Genomic DNA, 26,968 nt, shown 5'->3' on the forward strand with positions numbered 1-26,968 from the left:
TGTAAGGCTGAAAATATGATGTGAAGTAGACCCGGGGGCCATAGTGTTCACTCGAGGCTTCTCTCATGATAGCAAATATTACGGTGGGTGAACGAATTACTGTCGAGCAATTGATAGAACCGCGCAAAGTCATGACGATATCTAAGGCAATGATCATACATATAGGCATCACGTCCGAGACAAGTAGACTGATACTTTCTGCATCTACTACTATTACTCCACACATCGACCTCTATCCAGCATGCATCTAGTGTATTGAGTTCATGACAAACAGAGTAACGCCTTAAGCAAGATGACATGATGTAGAGGGATAAATTCATGCAATAGATATAAACCCCATCTTTTTACCCTTGATGGCAACAACACGATGCGTGCCTCGCTATCCCTTCTGTCACTGGGTGAGGTCACCGCACGGTATGAACCCAAAACCAAGCACTTCTCCCATTGCAAGAATCATAGATCAAGTTGGCCAAACAAAACCCACAACTCGAAGAGAATTACAAGGATATTAAATCATGCATATAAGAGATCAAAAGAAACTCAAATATGATTCATAGATAATCTGATCATAAATCCACAATTCATCGGATCTCGACAAACACACCGCAAAAGAAGATTACATCGGATAGATCTCCATGAAGATCATGGAGAACTTTGTATTGAAGATCCAAGAGAGAGAAGAAGCCATCTAGCTACTAGCTATGGACCCGAAGGTCTATGATGAACTACTCACGCATCATCGGAGAGGCAATGGTGTTGATGAAGAAGCCCTCCGTGTCCGAATCCTCCCTCCGACAGGGCACTAGAACGTGCCCCAGATGGGATCTTGCGGAGACAGAAGCTTGCGGCGGCGGAAAAGTATTTTCGTGGCTCTCTCTTGTAGTTTTGGATTTTTCGGGGATTTATAGGTGGAAGAAGTAGGGCAGAGGAGCCACAGGGGGCCCACAAGACTGCTAAGCGCCCCCCAGGCCGCGGCTAGGGGGCTTGTGGCCTCCCCTGGTGCCCTGTGCCTTGGTTCTCAAGCTCCCTGCGTATCTTCTGTTCCGAAAAAAAAATCTTTTCGGAGGTTTTATTCCGTTTGGACTCCGTTTAATATTCTCCTCTGAAAAGGGTCAAAAACACGAAAAAAACAGAAACTGGCACTTGGCACTTAGTTAATAAGTTAGTCCCAAAAAAGATATAAAAGGCATACAAAACATCCAAAGTTTGACAAGATAATAGCATGGAACCATCAAAAATTATAGATACGTTGGAGACGTATTAAGGAGAACATCATCGAGTTGTACGTGTGCTGAACGCGGAGGTGCCGTTTGTTCGACACTAGATCAGGACGGATCGTGATGGCATCACGGGACGGATCGCGGGACGGATTGCTATTTGGATCGCGAAGACGTTTGACTACATCAACCGCGTTATATACGCTTCCGCTTAGCGATCTACAATGGTATGTAGATGCACTCACTCTCTCGTAGATGTTAGTCTCCATAGATTGATCTTGGTGAGCGTAGGATTTTTTTGTTTCCCATGCAACATTTCCCAACTGTGGTACGAGAGCTAGGTTTATGCGTAGATGACATCATGAGTAGAACACAAAGGAGTTTGTGTGTATTGATATTCTTATTGCTTCCCTCCTTAGCATTTTCTTAATTCATCGATATTGAGGGATGAAGCGGCCCAGACCAACCTTACTCGTCCATGTATGAGAGACCGGCTCCATCGACTAACATGCAACTTGTTGCATAAAGATGGCTGATGTGTGTGTGTCTCTTCCATTTTAGTTGAATTGGATTCGACAAAGGCAGTCCTTGTAGAAGGTTAAATAGCAACTTGCGTATCATTGTTGTGGCTTCGCGTAGGTAAGAACCATTCTTGCTAGATACCCATAGCAGCCACGTAAAACACGCAACAACAAATTATAGGACGTCTAACTTGTTTTTGCAGGGTACGTTGTGATATAATATGGCCAAAGACATGATGTTATATACTTGATGTATGAGATGATCATGTTGTAATAGTTAATATCGACTTGCATGTCGATGCATACGCCAATCGACAGGAGCCATAGGGTTGCCTTTAATTATTCTATGACCTGCGTGTCAATCATTATGCGCTATGTAATGCTTTACTTTATCGCTAAACGGTAGCAATAGTAGTAGAAGCATGGTTGGCGCGACAACCCTGACGGCAAAACGATGATGGAGATCATGATTATGGAGATCACAGTGTCATGCTGGTGATGATGGAGACCATGCCGGTGCTTTGAAGATGGAGATAAAAAAACACAAGTTCATGACCATATCATGTCACTTATGATTTGCATGTGATGTTAATTATTTTTATGCACCTTGTTTTTCTTAGGATGACGGTAGCATTATAAGATGATCCCTCACTGAAATTTAAGATAAAATTGTCTTCTCTCCGAGTGTGCACTGTTGCGAAAGTTCATCGTTTTGAGACACCACGTGTTGATCGGGTGTGATAGACTCTACGTTCACATACAACGGCTGCAAGAGAGTTTTGCACATTCGGAATACTCACGTTAAATTTGACAAGCCTAACATGTACAGACATGACCTCAGAACACAAGAGACCGAAGGGTTGAACATGAGTCATATAGTAGATATGATCAACATGGAGATGTTCACCATTGAAACCACCTCATCTCACGTGATGATCGGACAGGATTGATGGATTTGGATCATGTCACACTCGAACAACCTGAGGGATGTTGAGTTGACTGGGATTTCTTAAGTAATATGATTAATTAAACTTGTATCATGAACATAATCAAAATGTCTTTGCAAACTATGCTGTAGATCAATAGCTTGCGTTGTAGCTCCCCTTTATTTTGATACGTACCTAGAGAAAACTAAGTTGAAAAACGATAGTAGGAATTATACGGACTTGGTCCGTAAACTAAGGATTTTCCTCATTGCTGCACGGAAGGCTTATGTCCTTAATGCACCACTCAGTGTGATACCCCCCAAGCGTCGGCTGTGGATGTTGCGAACATGTGACAAACACGTTTTGATGAGTACATGATAGTTTAGTGTGTCATGCTTTATGACTTAGAATAAAGGCTCCAAAACGTTTTGAACGTCACGGAACATATGAGATGTTCAAAGTGGTGAAATTAGAATTTCAAGCTCGTGCCCATGTTGAGATGTATGCGACCTCCGATAAGATTCTATGCCTGCAAAATGAAGGAGAAAAGTTCAATCGGTAAGCATGTACTCAGATTGTCTGGATGCTACACTCGCTTGAATCAAGAGGGAGTTGATCTTCCACATGAGATAGTGTCGGGGATATACCCCGCGGTGTAACCCGGCTTGAAGTATGACCCGACTGAGACTTGATGACTGACTCGCGACTCATTAATGACCTGGAGGGCGGCTCGTAATGAGCCGACAAACGACTTAGACAAACTACAAGACCCAACGGCCCAAAAGGCGGCTTATGGAAGAGCCGGCTCACAGAGAAGGCCCAAGGAAAGGAAGGACTCCCTCACAAAGGAAACAAGACCTGGATTAGGATTCAAGAGAGACTAGTCCTAGTCCTACTCCTAGTAGGACTCTACATGTAAGCCTATCCCTTTCACCTATATAGGGGGGTAAGGCGTCCCACCAAGAGAGACAAGTTCAAGTCATTAGAGATAGACAAATTAGACGCACTCGAGATTAGAGGTAGCGATTCCACACCCTTGTAATCGAGATCATCATCTTCATCAATGAAAACAAGCAGGACAAAAGCTTTTTACCTCCATCGGAGGGGCCGAACCTGGGTAAAAATCACGTTTCTCGATTCTAACCAACCCCTCTCAAACCATCACACAGCTGTGATGCTTCATACTAAGTCCTTGAACGAGGACATATGTCGTGACTAAACCACAACATTTGACGTCCATCATAAAGCCCTACATGGTGGTATTGTGTTTTTGAAGGGAGCTCTTCTAGGGATCGAGAAGCTCGCGATTAGACGGATGAAGCAAGACTGTCTTGGAAGGATCTACATCGTCTTGGAGTTCATCAGCCAAGATCAGAAAATTCTGCGACGTGTGCCTTGTCACGGCCAGTCGAAATCTCCAAGATGGCTAGAGTAGGAATAAAAAGTTGGCTGGCGGCCGGCTTCTCACGAAGTATTGTGGGCGTTGTTGTTCCACAAAGTTTTCAAGTTATTCTGTCAAGCTCAAAGTAAATCAAAGGCAGGGGAGGTTTGAGATAAAAAAAATCCGCTGCGTAAAATCGTCAAAACCGTGTCCGAAATTGACAGGAGTCAAGGTCCGATCCATCATATCAGCGTCGAGTGCAAAGACGGTGTTGGATACGGCGACGGCGATGTCGACGTGCACCCCGGAGACGATGCAGCGCATGCACGTGTTCGATATCCTTTGGTACAGCCAATTACGACAACCATGCTGTGCGTCGGCGCCTGCGTGCGCGCGTCCTGCGACCCATTCCACCTCCCTCCTTCCGATCGATGGGTGCACCACGCCCGTGGTTATCTCCTCCCCAGGTAAGAGGAGAGCGGATCTGAATCAAACCCATCCAAGGATTCTGGCAGTCGGTGACCTATCAATGGCTTCATGGCGGAAGCAGATGGCATCCTGGATTTACGACGACGGCGGCAGGTGTTAAACAACGACGGCGACGGAACCAACCGGGAGATCAAGGACCATGCGAGGCGTCAACAATGACACCATTATATTAATTGGCAAACACGCTCTAAGGCCTGACCTGTCTGGTTGCAAAGGAACCGTGGACGGCGAACTTTTCGTTTCCCACTAGAGCAGCCTCTACCGTTAATGGCAAGTAAAGCGCAGCCAGATCAACTTCCATCCAGAGGCTTCAAAGTCCTGCTAGAAGAGCAGCGGCGGCAACATGCATAGGTTCAGGTTCAGCATACATCTATCTCCATGACAATCACCACGGTTTGCATGTGTTGGTACATGAGCAGCTCCGAACGTCGACCCGCCGCCCCGGCCCCCGCGCGCCCGCGCCGCCCCGGCCGCTCTCGCGCGCGCCTACGCCCCTGCCGGTCCGCCTCCACGCACCCCGGCCCCGTGCCGGCACGAGCCGCCTGCCGTGGCCTCAGGACAAAAACTGGGCCTGTCAGCAATTTATAGGAGACAAAGGCAACGTTTCCTTTAGCTTGCCATTAAGGACAGTAAAACTGCACCTAATCCCTGCACTCTCAGCGTTTTGCGTTTCTGACCGTCCGTTTTTCAGATCAGGTCGTTCCCACCCGCACGATCTACCCTGTGTGACACATTGTGCGCTACGTGGGCTGGCTGTCCTAACCGTGGGCCGACTGTCCTTAGCGATGCTGCTCCAGCGGCCGAAATGGAGTGTTCTGGTTAATTGGGCTTTCTGCCAGCCCATTGGAAGGAAGCCCGGTTATCAGCCAGCGTGCTAGCCACCGCGTGAACCCTAATCCAATCCCGAGCCCCCCAGCCGCAGAGTCCAATCCCGATCGAGCCGGTCGCACGAGCAGGCGCGGCCGAGCCACCACTGGATTCATCCTCCATCGTTCACAGATCATTTTGCTCGAGGACGCCACCAGCGACGGGGAAGGATGCCGCCACTGGATCCACCACTCTACCTCTCCCCTGCTCCTAATCCAAGGTTCCCCCATGGATTCAGCCCAATTCTCTAAGCCTTCTTTTTTTGGCTTGCAGGTGAGCGCAAATAGGAAGCGAAGAGCCTTCTCCTGCAGCGGCGGGGGCGATTGGGATGAAGCCGCCACCACCGTTCCCCCACTACTCTGGTTCCCCGACGACTTCGCAAGTCCGTGGTATGCCTCCTCTACTCCTCACCCGATGCCTCCTTGTTTCTCTCAGTTGTGATTTCTAGGTGTTGTGCTTGTACTCTCCTATGATTTTGAGAAGGGACCTCCCCTGCTTGCAAAGTATGACGTAACTGAATTACGAAACTGTAATAATTTTTGTCCAGTCTATCTCTACGTTTGTTGATCCACGGGATGTCAAGAGAGCATAGGTAATGGCTGGATAATGGAAGGGATTATGAACAAGGGAGCGTGATCCGTACACTCTTGCTTGGATCGATCTGTGGTGATCTATTTGTCCCTGCCTTTCTATCTTCACGATCCTCTTGGGCATGAGACCCGTCTAGGTCTTAAGTGTTTTTCATAGCTTTGAATGAAGGGAAGGCCTAATGATGATTTAGTAAATTATTGTGGTAGTCACAAGGACATCATGCAAGAGGCAACCAGATGCAAGAGGCACTAGAGGAGATATATGGAGAGTAGAGAGGAAATCAAATGTATGGTACAAACTACAAAGAAATGGAACTTCAGAAATATCTGGCAGTCAAAGGAAGAAACACAAGAAGTTACATTATGCCTTTAACTTAAATCATGTAGCAGAACAAAATACTTCTCTATTTATTTCTGAATGCCTGCCTTTTCTTCAAGTAATATCGTCATACATAACACATTCGACTTGTGTTAAGAGTGCTGATAGAACTCCTGTTAGAAACATGGCGAGGTTGAACCCAACGATTTCAGAAACACTATAAAAAGTGTTGAGCATTAAAAAGGTGTTCTACTGTAGTGGTAATGCTTTTCTTAGAGTGGCGAATATGTTTTTGTTCTTAGGAACCTACTGTAGTGTAATGCCGTCAGCATGCATGTAAAAGTCATGTCATAATATACTGTTTATACTGCATCATTGGTTTAGTACCCACTTTGTGTGTTTTCTCATCGAATTTAGTGAAAGCTCGATGACGATTGCTATGCATCCACTGAAATAACTAAAATTTCCATTGGTTCAGTAACGGATGCCATTGTAAGAATAATTAGTCATTGCATTTCTTTCATATAATTAAGTTTGTAATGTATGGCCAGTGTGGCTCCATTTACCATCGACCATATCATACTGATTATGTTGTAGAATTATCATGAAGGAAGGGGGCGGCCAAGGTGGCTCATATTCTACATTGGCTCGCCGATCCTCTTGTCCTCTTTCTCCTATGGAAAAGGAACTATGCTTCTGGAATCAGGATGAAAACACATCTTGCAGCTGTAATATAGGTGGTTATGTCAGAGGCCTAGGGAGAGGTGTTGTCTGCATAGGCGTCGCCTGGCTGCAGCGATCGGAACACTAGGATTATCTAAGAAATATAGAAGAAAGACAGCATGTAAATGATCAATATCTGATTTGAGTATGTTAAATGAAGTAGTAGAAATTAACTGCTCCACTGAAAATAGAAATGAAATACTTATATGCTTATTTAAAGCTATTCTTATTATTCTACTGAAATCCATCGAAGATAGTCTATTTAGCTGACTCAATCCCTACAGTTGCTTCTACAGTATTTAGTACATCATTTATTTGATTTCCTAACTAATTGAAATTCTTGTTAGCACTCTTCTCCATGAATGCGAAGCACTCCACAAAAAACGCCTAGGTGCAACGGGCTTGCCTGATTATTATTTGTTGCTGAACATGGTGGCCCTTTGAGTAGAGAGACCTTCTAAGATTTCAGTAATGCACCATCTATACAATCTATAATGACCAGTTATGTCTCATGTTATATATTTATTTTGTATGTTGCTTGTCTTGGCTGATTGATTGGTAGTTTCCTTGTATCAGCTCTTAATTTGTTTCTACCCATAAGACTGAATTCAGAAATAATCAAGTGTTGGTCCCTTACTAAATTTATGTTTTACATGTTAAAGCTTCATTATCTGAAGCCATGCGGTTCATGGTAATTCATTTTTACAAGTTCCCTACACAAAGTACTCAATCAAAAAATAAAAAATAAAAGAATATGTCTAAGATGTGTGGCCGTCCTTGCATCTCCTATGTCTAAGAGGCTTTCACCTCATCCAAGGATGATGGCACTCCGCGTATATGTGTGTGTTATTTTAGTTTTAATATTGCAGCTGCATGATGCTCATATATCGAGGCTATCATTTCTCGTTGAGGCAATAAAAATGATTCTACGGATTATTTGTTTATCCATGTTACTATCTGGAATTTTATCTTTTTATAATATATTTTTCATTGATATATTTCTTGCTACTTCCAGATGAACAGGGAGAAGGTATTCCAGTTTCATGGTTCAAAGGACTGATGTTTTCACTTTGTTGTTGCACAAATGGTCTATCTCTTATAAAGTGAAAGCAAATTTAGGTCCAAGAACCAAGCTTATTTTGTAGCTACACTCAATCAACTGAGCAGACTAGGAGGTATGCCCTTATCACCTGTGTGGATGCAAGGAATTCCATAATGATATTCCATATTCCACTAGAAGAGTACTTCAAGAAAACGACATTTCCGTTCTTGGAGTTTTGTGCATAAGAGAAGTTTCTTGCATTACAATGGTATAAATTTCTGTTGTGTCTATTTTTCGGACGACCTCTTCTCGTGAATGGGGATTGATGCCACAATGATATTCTTTACTATTTGTGTTCTAGAAGCATTCCTCCTATTGTGTAGTAGTGCTATTATTTCAGAGTCCGCCATCTATGTAGTGCATTTTCAATCACCAGTAGTATTTTAACCTTCTACCTTTCTGAAATGAGTTCATGATTGGGGATTTATGCCACAATGACATTCTTCACTATTTATGTCCTATTGTGTAACAGTGCTATTATTTCATAGTCTGCCATCTATGAGGTGCATCCTCAATCACGAGTACTATTCTTATCCTTGTACCTTTCTGAAATGAGTTATATCATCTCACACGATGTTTATTCGTACCCTTTGTGGTACATGTTGTGCCTTCTTTGTCTCGCAATACAATCCTAGGATCTATGCTTATCCACGAGGTTGCCTTTTCATCTTCAAATTTGCATTGATTTTCCTTCGCTACAATTCTATTGTCTTGTGGTGAGAAGCTCTTGGGTATTTGCTTTGTTCGTAACTTAGTGTTTGTAATCGGTTCCAGCTCATGCTGATGACGATTGCCTGAATTAATTTGTTGCAGATACAATTGGCAAGTCCTAGAGAAGGAGAAAGGGTTATCGACCATCTGCTGCATCCACACTATGCTTGATTATGGGTCTATTACAAATATGGATAATTTTGCAAAGAATCAATATGTGAATTCGAAGTTATGCAGTTAGGCTTATGGGCTACCTTTTAGATTAGGCTTTTGTGTATATATTTACTACACACGCGGATGCAAAAAGACCACCATAGTAGAGATCATAATGTAGTTTTCCGTAGTTACCTAGGATCGGTTCATGTACTTTATGTTGTTGTTGATACATGGCATGCTAGACTAGGGTATTACTACTTAGTGTTTCTATATGTAATGTACTATCCAAAATATGATGTATGATATGTCAGATCTTAACGTTGTTTCTCCAGTTTTGTGCATTAATTAGTATCATTGTGTAGTGCAATACTTTATAACTCGTTTGTACAATTTAAATTTTAATCAAAAATCAAACCTGTCTTTCAACACTTTATTTATGCATAATATTTATGAAAAATACTATTATTCTATCGTAAAAATGGACGGGCGCGGCAACGCGCGCCATCAACGATCTAGTGTGAATAATGATCAGGGCTGCACCATGATGGTTTCATATGTACACAAGGCAGCAGTTCAGCTATGTTAGTAACTGAGAATGGACGTGCAGGTGCTGATGCACGTATTATTGCAGCTCCAGCAGATGAGTCTGTCAAAAGTTTTAAAAAGGAGAATATACCATGAAAGACCAAAGGATTACTCCTGGCAGTAGTATTACTTGGCAAAAGGGGAATAGTGGACAGGTTGGGTTGATGTCAGATTTTACGGATGCTAATATGGAGGACTAAAAGAAAGAGAGATGGAGGTGGCCACAGACACAATTTTGTGCAGCCAACTACGACAGCCACGACCCGGAATCAGACAAGCATTCGAGCTGGCCTTACCCCGTGGCCTAGTCTATATCACATATTTCAGAAGCTTTTTGACATTCATTCATAAAAAATATCAGGTGTTATCTATTTTGTTTATTTTTGCAAGTATAACTTTTTAGAGAACAATCATTTTGTACGTAATATTTTTCTACGCAGGACAAATGCTCACTACAAAGATAATACATTATTGTGGATATAGAGCTCGCGTCAATCACGCGCCGACACATCCACGCTACATTCGAAGTGACCAATTCACTGTCTACGCCGGTTTACAAACAGTGTGGCCAATTTGCTGTCCACACCAGCTTTCAACGCAGTGATCAACTCGTCATCAGCGTCGTCTTACAAATGACGCGGATGACTCTCACGTCCGTGCGACCAAGACGGCTTACAAATGACACGACGACTCTTATGTCCGCGCGACCAAGACGGTTTACAAATGACGCGGACGACTCTCATGTCCGCGACCAAGACGGCTTACAATGATGTAGCCAACTCTCACGTTCATGCGACCAAGACGGCTTACAATGACGCGGCCAACTCTCACATCCGCGTGACCAAGGCGGCTTACAAACGCCGCGATCGATTCTCGAGTCCTTGCCAAATCGCCAGAAAACTCTCGCATTCAACTCAACCCGTCGGTGCAGTGCTCACCTATACGAGCCGTCAAACAGACGCGTGCAAGACGTCGCCCTCATGGTCCCATCCACATCAACCCGCCGGTGCAGTGCTTGCCTATGCAAGCCACCCAATGGACGCGCAGAAGACGCCGCCCCTGCAGTCCAGTCTACATCAACATACCGGTGTAGTGCTCGCCTGTACGAGCCGCCCAACAGACGCGTGCAAGCCGCCGTCCCCACGATCTGTTCTCCATCAACATAACGGTGCAGTGCTCGCCTATACGAGCCTTCCAACGGATGCATGCAAGCCGCCTCTGCGGCCCGTCTCTCCCAACAACATTGGAGCAAAGAAAAAACGACATTCATGTCTTACACAACATCATCAAAACATGGACCAGCTCCCATTCGCGTCGGATTGCTCAATGGATAGACACATTGGCTAATACTATCTACTTCAGCATATCAAAAATAAGAGGAGAGTTTGTCATGAAGGAAACATCCCTGGTGAAGCTACAAATTGAGCCGATCATCGTTGAGCCGGTAATTCAAAGCAAGCGACAACGAAAAAAGAAAAATGACCCTCAACGAGCCAGGAGAGCGAGACTATCTGAGAATGAATCATGGTCCAAGAGGCATATACACTTAATTTGGGCACGATAGATGCCAAAGACATATGATGAGCGCCGGAGGTCTACCAGTGGACCGGCTGCGTCCGCGAGTGGGTCGGTGCGCCGCCCATCTGGCTGGACGCGACACCGGAGCAGGAGCAAGCCTACCTTGTGCACTGGAAGACGGAGCACCTGCGTGCGGAGCGCGCCGAAGGCCGTCGGCTCATGGAGGTGGAGAAAGGAGGCGGAGGAGGAACGAAGGGAAATGGAGGAGGAGGAGCGTGCCCCGTGCTGCTGCGCTGTCACCGCCACCAGCACAGCCCGCGCCGGTGGGACAAATGACGGAGGCGCATGCAGCTGCGCTCTGAACACGGCGTTCCCGTGGACGGGCCCTGCGCCAACGCTGGTTGACCTTACCGGCCCCGACAACGATGACGCCACCGCCTCCTATTTTAGTTTTTTATGTTTAATTAATGTAATGGGGACGCCTGGACTCTCGCTCGTCTTTATGGGTGACTTTTGATGTTTAATTATCCTTATTTATTATTTCTACAAATAATTTACATTTTTTTCATACGTCGACAAAAATAAATTGAATTAGCATTGGACGCATGCACCAATCCAAACGGGAAACACTGACGGGCTAGGGCAAGCTTAAATTTTTTAACAGGCCGGCCCAATTTATATCGTGACGGGCGGCACCGAAATTATTTGCCGCGAAAAGTGGCCTGTGTAGTCCGGTACAGACTACGGAATCCGGTAGGTCAGTCTTTATTTATACCCAACGCACAGCAACACAGACCACCCACCCTGGTGCTTCGACTCGAAAAAAAAAACAAAGCCATGTCCGATTATCTTCAACCTAACAGCGCAAACACCTCCTCTTCTCAGAAAAGAAGAAGACTACTGATGGAAAGTGTTTCCCTACAATAAAACTTCCATATTCTTGTGCATTGATTAGAAAGAGAGGTTTGATTCCTCTCAATTAGTTTTGAGACATGGATTTGGTAATATTAAGAGACATGTTAGTAGGATGTTGTGAATCTAGAAATACTTGTGTTGGAGTTAGTATTCCCGTAACATGCACGTATGGTGAAATGTTAGGAAGTCGGAGCATAATTTATTTATTGATTGTCATCCTTTGTGTTGCGGTCGGGATCGCGTGATGGTTAACACCTACCGACCCTTACCCTAGGAGTATGTGTTTAGCACTTTGTTTCGATTACTAATAAAAACTTTCACAATAAGTATGTGAGTTCTTCATGACTAATATGAGTCCATGGTATAGATGCACTTTCACCTTCCACCATTGCTAGCCTCTCTAGTGCCGCACAACTTTCGTTGGTACACAAAACCACCATAGATCTTCCTCAAAACAGCCACAATACCTACTTATCATGGCCTTTTCATAGTTGATACGTTCATTTTGCATCATGCTTTCATGTTGACATTTATTGCTTTATGGGCTGTTATATTACTTTGTGGTACCATATTTATGCCTTTTCTCTCTTATTTTGCAAGGTTTATTTGAAGAGGGAGAATTCAGGCAGCCGGAGTTCTGGACTGGAAAAGGAGCAAATCTTAGTCCACTATTCTGCACATCTCCAAATGCCCTGAAAATTTACGTGGAATTTTTTGCGATTATATAAAAGATACTGGGCTAAAGAAGTACCAGAGGGGAGCTACCAGGGCGCCACAAGCCCTGCCACCGCCACCCCCTTGGTGGCGGCTAGCAAGCTTGTGGGCTCCATGACGGCCCACTAGCCCTCCTCTTTTGCTATATGAAGGGTTTCGTTCCAGAAAAAAAAATCAATCGGGAGCTTTTTCGTGGTTTCGCCGCCACCACGAGGCGGAACTTGAGCAGATCCAATCTAGAGCTCCGGCAGGACGATCCTGCCGGGGAAACTTCCCTCCCGGAGGGGGAAATCGTCGCCATCGTCATCACCAACACTCCTCTCGTCGGAGGGGAGGCATCTTCATCAGCACCATATCCTCTCCAATCCCTAGTTCATCTCTTGTAACCAATCTCCGTCTCACGACTTCGACTGGTACTTGTAAGGTTGCTAGTAGTGTTGATTACTCTTTGTAGTTGATGCTAGTTGGATTACTTGGTGGAAGAGTTTATGTTCAGATCCTTGATGCTATTCATTACACCTCTGATCATGATTATCATTATGCTTTGTGAGTAGTTACTTTTGTTCCTGAGGACATGGGATAAGTCATGCTGATAATAGTCATGTGAGTTTGATATTCGTTCGGTATTTTGATATGCTTTATGTTGTTATTCCTCTAGTGGTGTTATGTGAACGTCGACTACATAACACTTCACCATATTTGGGCCTAGAGGAAGGCATTGGGGAGTAGTAAGTAGATGATGGGTTGCTGGAGTGACAGAAGCTTAAACCCCAGTCTATGCGTTGCTTCGTAAGGGGCTGATTTGGATCCACTAGTTTAATGCTATGGTTAGACGTTGTCTTAATTCTTCTTTTGTAGTTGCGGATGCTTGCGAGAGGGGTTAATAATAAGTGCGATGCTTGTCCAAGTAAGGGCAGTACCCAAGCGCCGGTCCACCCACATATCAAACTATCAAAGTAACGAACGCGAATCATATGAACATGATGAAACTAGCATGAGAGAAATTCCCGTGTGTACTGGGGAGCATTTTTTTCTCCTATAAGACTTTGTTCAGGCTTGTCCCTTGCTGCAAAAGGGATTGGGCCGCATGCTGCACTATTGCTACTACTTGTTACTTGTTACTTTTCGCTTGCTACGTTTCACCTCACTACACCATCACTTGTTACCGCTACTTTCAGTGCTTGCAGTTATTACCTTGCTGAAAACCGTTTATTAAAGCCTTCTTCTCCTCGTTGGGTTCGACACTCTTACTTATCGAAAGGACTACGATTGATCCCCTATACTTGTGGGTCATCAAGACTCTTTTCTGGCGCCGTTGTCGGGGAGTGAAGCGCCTTTGGTAAGTGGAAATTGGTAAGGAAACATCTATATACTATGCTGAAATTTATTGTCACTTGTCACTATGATAACTGTTCCTTTGAGGAGTTTGTTTGGGGTATCTTCACCACGAATGGAAGCACGAGGAGTTGTACCTCAACCTGAGGTACCTACTGAAAATATCTTTTATGAAATTCCTTCGCATATGCTTGAGAAACTGCTGGCTAATCGTTTCACAGGAGATGGATCTTCACATCCAAACTTGCATCTGATCTATGTAGATGAAGTTTGTGGTTTATTTAAGCTTGCAGGTTTGCCCGAGGATGAGGTACAGAATAAAGTCTTTCCTTTATCTTTGAAGGATAAGGCGTTGACATGGTATAGGCTATGTGATGATACTGGATCATGGGACTACAATCGGTTGAAATTGGAATTTCATCAAAAGTTTTATCCTATGCATTTAGTACATCGTGATCGGAACTTTATTTATAACTTTTGGCCTCGTGACAGGGAAAGCATAGATGAAGCTTGGGGGAGGCTTAAATCAATGTTATATTCATGCCCCAATCATGAGCTCTCGAGAGAAATTATCACTCAAAACTTTTATGCTCGACTTTCTCATGAAGATCGTACCATGCTTGACACTTCTTGTACCAGTTCTTTCATGAAGAGGGATATTGACCACAAGTGGAATTTGTTGGAAAGAATCAAACATGACTCTGAAGATTGGGAGCTGGAGGAAGGTAAGGAGTTCGGTATGAATTTCCAGTTTGATTGCGTTAAATCTTTTGTTGAGACAAACACTTCTAGAGATTTTAGCGCTAAGTATGGACTTGACTCTGAGATAGTAGCTTCTCTATGTGAATCTTTTGCTGCTCATGTTGATCTTCCCAAAGAGAAGTGGTTTAAGTATCATCCTCATGTAGAAAGCAACATAGTCAAAACCAACCTAGTTGAGGAGAAAGTCATTCCTTTTAGTGATCCTGTTGTTCCTTGTGCTTACACTCAGAAACCACCATACCCTGCTAGGATCAAGGATTATTCTAAAGCTCCAACTGTGATACGTAGGGGTTACATTAGACCACTTGCACCCCCTGAGGAGATTAGAGTTGAACCTAGTGTTGCTATTATCAAAGATCTCTTAGCCGAAGACATAGACGGGCATGTTATCAAATTCTGTGAGGACTCCGCTAGAATTGCTAAACCTCACGCGAAAGACAAACACGGACCTGTAGTTGGCCTGCCCGTTGTTTCTGTCAAGATAGGAGATCACTGTTACCATGGTTTATGTGATATGGGAGCTAGTGTTAGTGCAATACCCCGTTCCCTATATGATGAAATCAAAGATGAGATTGCACCTGCTGAGTTAGAACCCATTGATGTCACTATTACGCTAGCTAATAGAGACACTATCTGCCCTCTGGGAATTGTGAGAGACGTAGAAGTCCTGTGTGGTAAGACAAAGTATCCTACTGATTTCCTCGTCCTTGGTACTACACAAGATAGCTTTTGTCCCATCATATTTGGTAGACCCTTTCTCAACACTGTCAATGCTCACATTGATTGCATTAAGCAGACTATCACAGTTAGTTTCGAGGGTGTGTCTTATGAATTTAACTTCTCCAAGTTTGGAAGACAACCCCATGAAAAGAGTCGTCTAGTAGGGATGAAATCATTGCTCTTGCCTCTATTGACGTACCTCCTATGGATCCTTTAGAGCAATATCTGCTTGAGCATAAAAATGATATGCATATGGAGGAGAGATATGAGATAGATAAAATTGTCTTAAAACAATATCCTATTCTCAAGAATAATCTTCCTGTTGAACTGCTTGGGGATCCTCCCCCACCAAAGGGTGATCCTGTGTTCGAGCTTAAACAGTTGCATGATACTCTTAAGTATGCCTATCTTGATGAGAAGGAGATATATCCTGTTATTATTAGTGCTCTCCTCTCAGAGCACGAAGAGAAGAAGTTACTAAAAACTCTGAGGAAGCACCGTGCTACTATTGGATATACTCTTGATGATCTTAAGGGTATTAGTCCCACTCTATGCCAGCACAAGATTAAAACCGATCCTGACTTTAAACCAGTTGCTGATCATCAAAGGAGATTAAATCCTAAGATGAAAGAGGTCGTTAGAAAAGAAATATTAAAGCTTCTGGAAGCAGGAATCATTTATCCTGTTGCTCATAGTGATTGGGTAAGTCCAGTACATTGCGTACCTAAGAAGGGAAGTATCACCGTCGTTCCTAATGATAAGGATGAACTAATCCCACAAAGGATTATTACTGGCTATAGGATGGTGGTAGACTTCCGGAAACTGAACAAGGCAACCAGGAAAGATCATTATCCTTTGCCGTTTATCGACCAAATGCTAGAAAGGCTATCAAAACACACACACTTCTGCTTTCTAGACGGTTATTCAGGTTTCTCGCAAATACCTGTTGGACAATCTGATCAGGAGAAAACCACTTTCACCTGCCCCTTCGGTACCTTTGCTTATAGACGTATGCCTTTTGGCTTATGCAATGCACCTGCCACCTTTCAAAGATGTATGATGGCTATATTCTCTGACTTTTGTGAAAAGATTGTCGAGGTTTTCATGGATGACTTCTCCGTTTACGGGTCTTCCTTTGATGATTGCCTCAGCAACCTTGATCGAGTCTTACAGAGATGCGAAGATACCAACCTCGTCTTGAATTGGGAGAAGTGCCACTTTATGGTTAATGAAGGCATCGTCTTAGGACACAAAATCTCTGAAAGAGGCATTGAAGTTGATAAGGCTAAGGTTGATCAATTGAGAAAATGCCTTGCCCCACAGATATCAGAGGTATACGAAGTTTCCTAGGTCATGCTGGTTTCTATAGAAGGTTCATTAAAGACTTCCCTAAGATTTCTAGGCCTCTTACCAACCTCTTGCAGAAGGATGTTCCTTTTGTTTTTGATGAGGATTGTGAGGAAGCTTTCGAAATACTTAAGAAGGCTTTGATAACCGCACCTATTGTCAACCACCTGACTGGAACTTGCCCTTTGAAATCATGTGCGACGCTAGTGATTATGCTGTTGGTGCTGTTCTAGGACAAAGAGTTGACAAGAAGTTGAATGTCATTCACTTCGCTAGTAAAACTCTAGACAGTGCCCAAAGAAACTATGCCACTACGGAGAAGGAATTTTAACAGTCGTGTTTGCATGTGAAAAGTTCAGAACTTATATAGTTGACTCCAAAGTCACTATTCACTCTGATCATGCTGCTATTAAGTACCTTATGGAGAAGAAGGAGTCTAAGCCTAGTCCGATCAGATGGGTTCTCCTGCTACAGGAACTTGATTTGCACGTCGTTGACCGAAAGGGTGCTAATAACCATGTAGCAGATAACTTGTCTAGGCTAGAGAATGTCCTTGATGACCCACGACCTATTGATGACAGCTTTCCTGATGAGCAATTAAGTGTCATCCACACTTCATATAGTGCACCGTGGTATGCCGATTATGCAAATTATATCGTAGCCAAATACATACCACCCAGTTTCACCTATCAGCAAAAGAAGAAATTCTTCTTTGATTTGAGACACTACTTTTGGGATGATCCTCACCTTTATAAGAAAGGAGTAGATGGTGTTATTAGATGTTGTGTGCCTAAACATGAACAGGGACAAATCTTGCAGAAGTGTCATTCCGAAGCCTACGGAGGACACCACGCTGGAGATAGAACTGCCCATAAGGTATTGCAATCAGGTTTCTATTAGCCCACTCTCTTCAAGGATGCCCGTAAGTTTGTCTTGTCGTGTGACGAATGCCAAAGAATAGGGAACATCAGTAAATGCCAAGAAATGCCTATGAACTATTCACTTGTCATTGAACCATTTGATGTCTGGGCTTTGATTATATGGGACCCTTCCCGAGTTCCAATGGGTACACTCACATCTTAGTTGTTGTGGATTATGTCACCAAGTGGGTAGAGGCTATACCCACTAAAAATGCTGATCACCACACCTCTATTAAGATGCTTAAAGAAGTCATTTTCCCAAGATTTGGAGTCCCTGGATATTTGATGACTGATGGAGGTTCACACTTCATTCATGGTGTTTTTCGCAAGATGCTCGCTAAGTATGATGTCAACCATAGAGTTGCATCTCCTTATCATCCTCAGTCTAGTGGTCAAGTGGAGCTGAGTAATAGGGAGATCAAATTGATTCTACAAAAGACCGTCAATAGATCTCGAAAGAATTGGTCAAGTAAACTTGACGATGCACTATGGGCTTATAGGACTGCCTATAAGAATCCCATGGGCATGTCGTCGTATAAAATGGTTTACGGTAAGGCCTCTCATTTACCTCTTGAGTTGGAACACAAAGCTTATTGGGCAATCAAAGAACTCAACTTCGATTTCAAACTTGCCGGTGAGAAGCGGTTGTTTGATATCAGCTCATTAGATGAATGGAGGGCCCAGGCATACGAGAATGCCAAGTTGTTCAAGGAAAATGTTAAGAGATGGCACGACAAACGAATACAGAAATGAGAGTTCAATGTAGGTGATTATGTCCTGCTATACAATTCTCGTTTGAGATTCTTCACAGGCAAGCTTCTCTCTAAATGGGAAGGTCCTTACGTTATCGAGGAAGTATATCGTTCCGGTGCCATCAAAATCAATAACATGGAAGGAAATTTTCCTAGAGTGGTAAATGGGCAAAGAACCAAGCATTACATCTCTGGTACTCCCATAAATGTTGAGACTAATATCATCAATGTCATAACTCCACAGGAGTACATAAGGGATGTTTATCAGCCCGTTTCAGACCCTGAAAACGAAGAGGTGTCTGTTTCGGTAAGAAATTGGACTCCGATGCTTTTCCAATAGGAAATTTCCTCCGTTTTGGAATTTTTGGAAAATTAGAAAAATAAAAAGCAGTCCGAAGAGTGCACGAGGTGGACACAAGCTTGGAAGCCGCCACCTACCCCCCTGGTGGCGGATGGAGGGCTTGTGGGCACCTCGTGTGCCTCCCGGACTCCGTTTTCTTATGAAGCACTCCTTCTGGTCCAGAAAAAATCAATATATATTCGCCCGAAGGTTTTGATCTCCGTATCGCGCAGTTTTCCTCTATTTTCGTTTCGAGCCTATTTCTATGACAGATCTAGATCATCATGACTTCCCCAAACGCTCCTAAGGACAAGATCTTCGAGAAGGTCATCAATCCCTACCACAAGGAAGTGTTAAAACACCCACAATCTATCAAGATGAGCGAGGGGATGTTGCACATCCGTGATGTTGAGGGGCCTAAGAAGACCAGAAGCGTGGAGACGAGGCTCGAAGCAATGGAGCAACAAGTCTTCAAGTGCCAAGGGATGGTGGAGGGTGGACTCAACGCCAACCACATGATGATCACGGAGTTCACCAGCAAGCACAAGATGGATGCCATTGACATTGGGAAAATCTCTCCAGGCTCTAAGACAGGGTTGATCAACTTCAGGGCCAGATCTATGACCTGCAGAACCAAAACTGTGAGTATGTGTACAGATTTAAATCAATAAGGTTGGCTGCAGATTTGAGGATTCCGGCAACTCGTTCATCCTGCCACGATGGAGCACCTATGCCTTGAAAGAGGGAGGATCAGACTACTTCAAAAACTCCACCACCATCACCACCAAAGGAAGACAACTAAGCATTGGTATGGGCAATCCCCTTGGCTTCTGCCAAGCTTGGGGGAGTTGCCCTGGTATCGTATCACCTTTATATCTTTTGCTTTTACCTTTATTTTAGTTCTTTCCTTTTCAGTTTTTATTTCTTCTCTTAGAGGAATAAGTATTTAGTGTTTAGTTTAAGTCTTTTGCTTTTGTCTCTCCCCCGATGTATTCGAGCTCGTGAGCTATATAATCAAGAGTATCTTAGTCAAGGGCTTTGCTTTGTGCCATGATCAAAAGTATGAAAAGAACGATAGCATGAAAGATCATGAGACGATCTTATGGAAAGTGATAGCTTCACATATGACACGTATGATGATTGAAACTTGTTGAGGATAAATCAACATAGACCTCAGTCATTGTTGCAATTAATAAGAAGTAATAAGGAAAGAGAGGTTCACATATAAATATATCATCTTAGACACTTTTTACAATTGTGAGCACTCAACAAACTATTACATGCTTAGGAGTAGATGTTGGACAAGGAAGACAACATAATGAATTGTGTTTGCTTGGTTCCAAACAATGTTATATGATTAGAGATCCCTTAGCATGTGACGATTGCTTCCACCTCATATTAGCCAAAACTCCCGCACCAAGTAGAGATACTACTTGTGCATCCATAAACCTTCAACCCAGTTTTGCCATGAGAGTCCATCGTACCTACCTATGGATTGAATAAGATCCTTCAAGTAAGTTGTCATCGGTGCAACCAATAAAAATTGCTCTCTAATATGTATGATCTATTAGTGTGTGGAAAATAAGCTTTGTACGAACCTGTGATGAGGAAGACATAAAAGCAACAGACTGCATAATAAAGTTCTTTATCACTGGAGGCAATATAAAGTGACGTTCCTCCGCACTAAGAGGACACACATTGAAACCTCAAAAGCGCATGACAACCTCTGCTTCCCTCTGCGAAGGGCCTATCTTGTACCTTTACTTTTTGCCCTTGTAAGAGAAATGGTGATCTTCACCAATTCCCTTTTTTTGCCTTTGTCTTGGCTGCCGTCACATGCTTGGGAAAGATCTATATTCATATATCAACTTGGAGTTGAGTACTTATGCTTTATTGTTGTTGACTTTACCCTTGAGGTAAATAGTTAGGAGGCAAAACTATAAGCCCCTATCTTCCTCTGTGTCCACTTGAAACTTTGACACCATGAGTACCACGTGAGTTGTAACAATTGTGGAAAACAAAAGAGATGATTGAGTATGTGGGTTTGCCTTACAAGCTCTTATTTGACTCTTTCTGATGTTATGATAAATTGCTATTGCTTCGATGACTTTGGACTGTTGTTTGTTACTTCTCGGTAAGGTTTTTGCTTCATGCTTCGCTTTGTGAAGGAATTGTTACTTTCCAATAAGAATCTTTATGATGTATTGCTATTCTATGTGTGATCATGATGCCCTCATGTCCGTATTATGTTTTATCGACACCGTTGCCCCTAAACATGTGGACATGTTTATGGAACTTGGTTTTCGCTTGAGGACAAGCGAGGTCTAAGCTTGGGGGAGTTGATACGTCCATTTTGCATCATGCTTTCATGTTGATATTTATTGCTTTATGGACTGTTATATTACTTTTTGGTACCATATTTATGCCTTTTCTCTCTTATTTTGCAAGGTTTATTTGAAGAGGGAGAATTCAGGCAGCTGGAATTCTGGACTGGAAAAGGAGCAAACCTTAGTCCACTATTCTGCACATCTCCAAATGCCCTGAAAATTTACGTGGATTTTTTTGGGATTATATAAAAAATACTGGGCTAAAGAAGTACCAGAGGGGAGCTACCAGGGCGCCACAAGCCCTGCCACCGCCACCCCCAGGTGGCGGCTAGCAAGCTTGTGGGTTCCCTGACGGCCCACTAGCCCCCCTCTTTTGCTATATGAAGGGTTTCGTTCCAGAAAAAGTCAATCGGGAGCTTTTTCGTGGTTTCACCGCCGCCACGAGGCAGAACTTGAGCAGATCCAATCTAGAGCTCCGGCAGGACGATCCTGCCGGGGAAACTTCCCTCCCGGAGGGGGAAATCGTCGCCATCGTCATAAAAACACTCCAATCGTCAAAGGGGAGGCATCTTCATCCGCACCATCTCCTCTCGAATCCCTATTTCATCTCTTGTAACCAATCTCCGTCTCACGACTCCAATTGGTACTAGTAAGGTTGCTAGTAGTGTTGATTACTCTTTGTAGTTGATGCTAGTTGGATTACTTGGTGGAAGAGTTTATGTTCAGATCCTTGATGCTATTCATTACACCTCTGATCATGATTATCATTATGCTTTGTGAGTAGTTACTTTTGTTCCTGAGGACATGGGATAAGTCATGCTGATAATAGTCATGTGAGTTTGATATTCGTTCGGTTTTTTGATATGATGTATGTTGTTTTTCCTCTAGTGGTGTTATGTGAACGTCGACTACATAACACTTCACCATATTTGGGCCTAGAGGAAGGCATTGGGGAGTAGTAAGTAGATGATGGGTTGCTGGAGTGACAGAAGCTTAAACCCCAGTCTATGCGTTGCTTCGTAAGGGGCTGATTTGGATCCACTAGTTTAATGCTATGGTTAGACGTTGTCTTAATTCTTCTTTTGTAGTTGCGGATGCTTGCGAGAGGGGTTAATAATAAGTGCGATGCTTGTCCAAGTAAGGGCAGTACCCAAGCGCCGGTCCACCCACATATCAAACTATCAAAGTAACGAACGCGAATCATATGAACATGATGAAACTAGCATGAGAGAAATTCCCGTGTGTACTGGGGAGCATTTTTTTCTCCTATAAGACTTTGTTCAGGCTTGTCCCTTGCTGCAAAAGGGATTGGTCCACATGCTGCACTATTGCTACTACTTGTTACTTGTTACTTTTCGCTTGCTACGTTTCACCTCACTACACCATCACTTGTTACCGCTACTTTCAGTGCTTGCAGTTATTACCTTGCTGAAAACCGTTTATTAAAGCCTTCTTCTCCTCGTTGGGTTCGACACTCTTACTTATCGAAAGGACTACGATTGATCCCCTATACTTGTGGGTCATCAATAGCCATTCCGAGATATATTGCCATGCAACTCCCACCGTTCCGTCTCATGACTTGTGCCATCACTTACATATTGCCATTGCATGATCATAAGATAGCTAGCAAGATGTTTCAACGTCATACGCCAAGCTAGATCGTTGCACATCCCGGTAAACTGCCGGAGGCATTTCCTATAGAGTCATCATTGTTCTAAGCATTGAGCTGTGAGTAAATGAAAGTGTGATGATCATCATTATTAGAGCATTGTCCCATGTGAGGAAATAAAAAAATAGGCCAAAGTTGCCCACACAAAAAAATTATGGAAAGAGGCCAAAGAGCCCAAACAAAAGAGAGAGAGAGATAAAAAGAGAGAAGGGACAATGCTACTATCTTCTTCCACACTTGTGCTTCATAATAGCACCATGTTCTTCATGATTGAGAGTCTCTTGTTTTGTCACCACCATATACTAGTGGGAATCTTCATTATATAACTTGGCTTGTATATTTCAATGATGGGCTTCCTCAAAATTGCCCTAGGTCTTCGTGAGCAAGCAAGTTGGATGCACACCCACTAGTTCTCCTTTTGAGCTTTCACACACTTATAGCTCTAAGTGCATCCATTGCATGGTAATCCCTACTCTTTCACAATGATATCTATTGATGGGCATCTCCATAGCCCTTTGATACGCCAAGTCAATGTGACCATCTCCTCCTTTTTGCCTCACAACCTTCACCACACTCTATTCCACCTATAAGTGCTATATCCATGGCTCACGCTCATGTATTGCGTGAGAGTTGAAAAAGGTTTGAGAAAGTAAGAGTGCGAAAACAATTACTTGGCCAATACCAGGGTTGTGCATGATTTAAATTCGTTGTGTGGGGATGATGGAGCATAGCCAGACTATATAATTTTGTAGGGATAACTTCCTTCTGCCTTGTTATTTTGAATGTTCATGATTACCTTGCTAGTTTGTTTGAATTATTATTGTTTTCATGTCAATAGCAAACTATTGTTTTGAATCTTACGTATCTGAACATTCATGTCACATGAAAGAAGTTACAAAGGACAAATATGCTAGGTAGCATTCCACATCAAAAATTCATTCTTTATCACTTCCCTACCCGAGGACGAGCAGGAGTTAAGCTTGGGGATTCTTGATACGTCTCCAACGTATCTATAATTTTTGATGGTTCCATGCTATTATCTGGTCAAACTTTGGATGTTTTGTATGCCTTTTATATCTTTTTTGGGACTAACTTATTAACTTAGTGCCAAGTGCCAGTTCCTGTTTTTTCGTGTTTTTTACCCTTTTCAGAGGAGAATATTAAACGGAGTCCAAACGGAATAAAACCTCCGAAAAAGATTTTTTCCGGAACAGAAGATACGCAGGGAGCTTGAGAACCAAGGTAGAGGGCACAAGGGGAGGCCACAAGCCCCCTAGCCACGGCCTGGGGGGCCCGCGCCTAGCAGGCTTGTGGGCCCCCCGTGGCTCCTCTCCCCTACTTCTTCCGCCTATAAATCCCCCAAAAATCCAAAACTACGAGAGAGAGCCACGAAAATACTTTTCCGCCGCCACAAGCTTCTGTCTCCGCAAGATCCCGTCCGGGGCACGTTCTGGTGCCCTGCCGGAGGGGGGATTCGGACACGGAGGGCTTCTTCATGAACACCATTGCCTCTCCGATGATGCGTGAGTAGTTCACATAGACCTTCGGGTCCATAGCTAGTAGCTAGATGGCTTCTTCTCTCTCTTGGATCTTCAATACAAAGTTATCCATGATCTTCATGGAGATCTATCCGATGTAATCTTCTTTTGCGGTGTGTTTGTCGAGATCCGATGAATTGTGGATTTATGATCAGATTATCTATGGATCTTATTTGAGTTTCTTCTGATCTCTTATATGCATGATTTCATTGTTGGGGAACGTCGCATGGGAAACAAAAATTTTCCTACGCGCACGAAGACCTATCATGGTGATGTCCATCTACGAGAGGGGATGAGTGATCTACGTACCCTTGTAGATCGTACAGCAGAAGCAATGTGAGATCGCGGTTGATGTAGTGGAACGTCCTCACGTCCCTCGATCCGCCCCGCGAACAATCCCGCGATCAGTCCCACGATCTAGTACCGAACGGACGGCACCTCCGCGTTCAGCACACGTATAGCTCGACGATGATCTCGGCCTTCTTGATCCAGCAAGAGAGACGGAGAGGTAGAAGAGTTCTCCGGCAGCGTGACGGTGCTCCGGAGGTTGGTGATGATCTTGTCTCAGCAGGGCTCCGCCCGAGCTCCGCAGAAACACGATCTAGAGGAAAAACTATGGAGGTATGTGGTCGGGCAGCCGTGAGAAAGTCGTCTCAAATCTGCCCTAAAAGCCCCATATATATAGGAGGAGGGAGGGGGACCTTGCCTTGGGGTCCAAGGGACCCCAAGGGGGTCGGCCGAGCCAGGGGGGAGGACTCTCCCCCCCCAAACCGAGTCCTACTTGGTTTGGTGGGAGGGAGTCCTTCCCCCTTCCCACTTCCCCTCCTTTTTTTTTTCTTTCTTTGATTTTTTCTTCCTTGGCGCATAGGATTTGGTGGGCTGTCCCACCAGCCCACTAAGGGCTGGTATGACCCCCCCAAATACCTATGGGCTTCCCCGGAGTGGGTTGCCCCTCTCCGGTGAACCCCCGGAACCCATTCGTCATTCCCGGTACATTCCCGGTAACTCCGAAAACCTTCCGGTAATCAAATGAGGTCATCCTATATATCAATCTTCGTTTCCGGACCATTCCGGAAACCCTCGTGACGTCCGTGATCTCATCCGGGACTCCGAACAACATTCGGTAACCAACCATATAACTCAAATACGCATAAAACAACGTCGAACCTTAAGTGTGCAGACCCTGCGGGTTCGAGAACTATGTAGACATGACCCGAGAGACTCCTCGGTCAATATCCAATAGCGGGACCTGGATGCCCATATTGGATCCTACATATTCTACGAAGATCTTATCGTTTGAACCTCAGTGCCAAGGATTCGTATAATCCCGTAAGTCATTCCCTTTGTCCTTCGGTATGTTACTTGCCCGAGATTCGATCGTCAGTATCCGCATACCTATTTCAATCTCGTTTACCGGCAAGTCTCTTTACTCGTTCCGTAATACAAGATCCCGCAACTTACACTAAGTTACATTGCTTGCAAGGCTTGTGTGTGATGTTGTATTACCGAGTGGGCCCCGAGATACCTCTCCGTCACACGGAGTGACAAATCCCAGTCTTGATCCATACTAACTCAACTAACACCTTCGGAGATACCTGTAGAGCATCTTTATAGTCACCCAGTTACGTTGCGACGTTTGATACACACAAAGCATTCCTCCGGTGTCAGTGAGTTATATGATCTCATGGTCATAGGAATAAATACTTGACACGCAGAAAACAGTAGCAAGAAAATGACACGATCAACATGCTACGTCTATTAGTTTGGGTCTAGTCCATCACATGATTCTCCTAATGATGTGATCCCGTTATCAAGTGACAACACTTGCCTATGGCCAGGAAACCTTGACCATCTTTGATCAACAAGCTAGTCAACTAGAGGCTTACTAGGGACAGTGTTTTGTCTATGTATCCACACAAGTATTGTGTTTCCAATCAATACATTTATAGCATGGATAATAAACGATTATCATGAACTAAGAAATATAATAATAACTAATTTATTATTGCCTCTAGGGCATATTTCCAACAGTCTCCCACTTGCACTAGAGTCAATAATCTAGTTCACATCACCATGTGATTCCAACGAATCCAACACCCATATAGTTCTGGGGTCTGGTCACGTCTTGCTCGTGAGAGAGGTTTTAGTCAACGGTTCTGAAACTTTCAGATCCGTGCGTTCTTTACAAATCTTTATGTCATCTTATAGATGCTGCTACTACGTGCTATTCGGAAATGCTCCAAATATCTACTCTACTATATGAATCCGTTTCACTACTCATAGTTAATCGGATTAGTGTCAAAGCTTGCATCGACGTAACCTTTTATGACGAACTCTTTAACCACCTCCATAATCGAGAAAAATTCCTTAGTCCATTAGTTACTAAGGATAAATTTTGACCGCTGCTACTGATTCAATCATGGATCACTCTCTGTACCTCTCAAAATACTTTGAGTTAAGGCACACATCAGGTGCGGTACACAGCATGGCATACTTTAGATTCTACGGCTAAGGCATAGAAGAC

At 43.7% G+C, this 26,968-nt stretch overlaps 1 long non-coding RNA gene across 1 annotated transcript; it reads left to right on the forward strand.

Annotated features, from left to right (window-relative positions):
• Positions 1 to 5,418: 5,418 nt before the first annotated feature.
• LOC123443306 lies at positions 5,419 to 9,329 on the forward strand. Its single transcript, XR_006630607.1, has 3 exons — positions 5,419 to 5,790; positions 8,049 to 8,208; positions 8,949 to 9,329. It is a non-coding gene; the product is annotated as an uncharacterized LOC123443306 (long non-coding RNA).
• Positions 9,330 to 26,968: the final 17,639 nt, after the last annotated feature.

This window comes from Hordeum vulgare, chromosome 3H (assembly GCF_904849725.1).
Source record: "Hordeum vulgare subsp. vulgare chromosome 3H, MorexV3_pseudomolecules_assembly, whole genome shotgun sequence".
NCBI lineage: Eukaryota > Viridiplantae > Streptophyta > Magnoliopsida > Poales > Poaceae > Hordeum > Hordeum vulgare.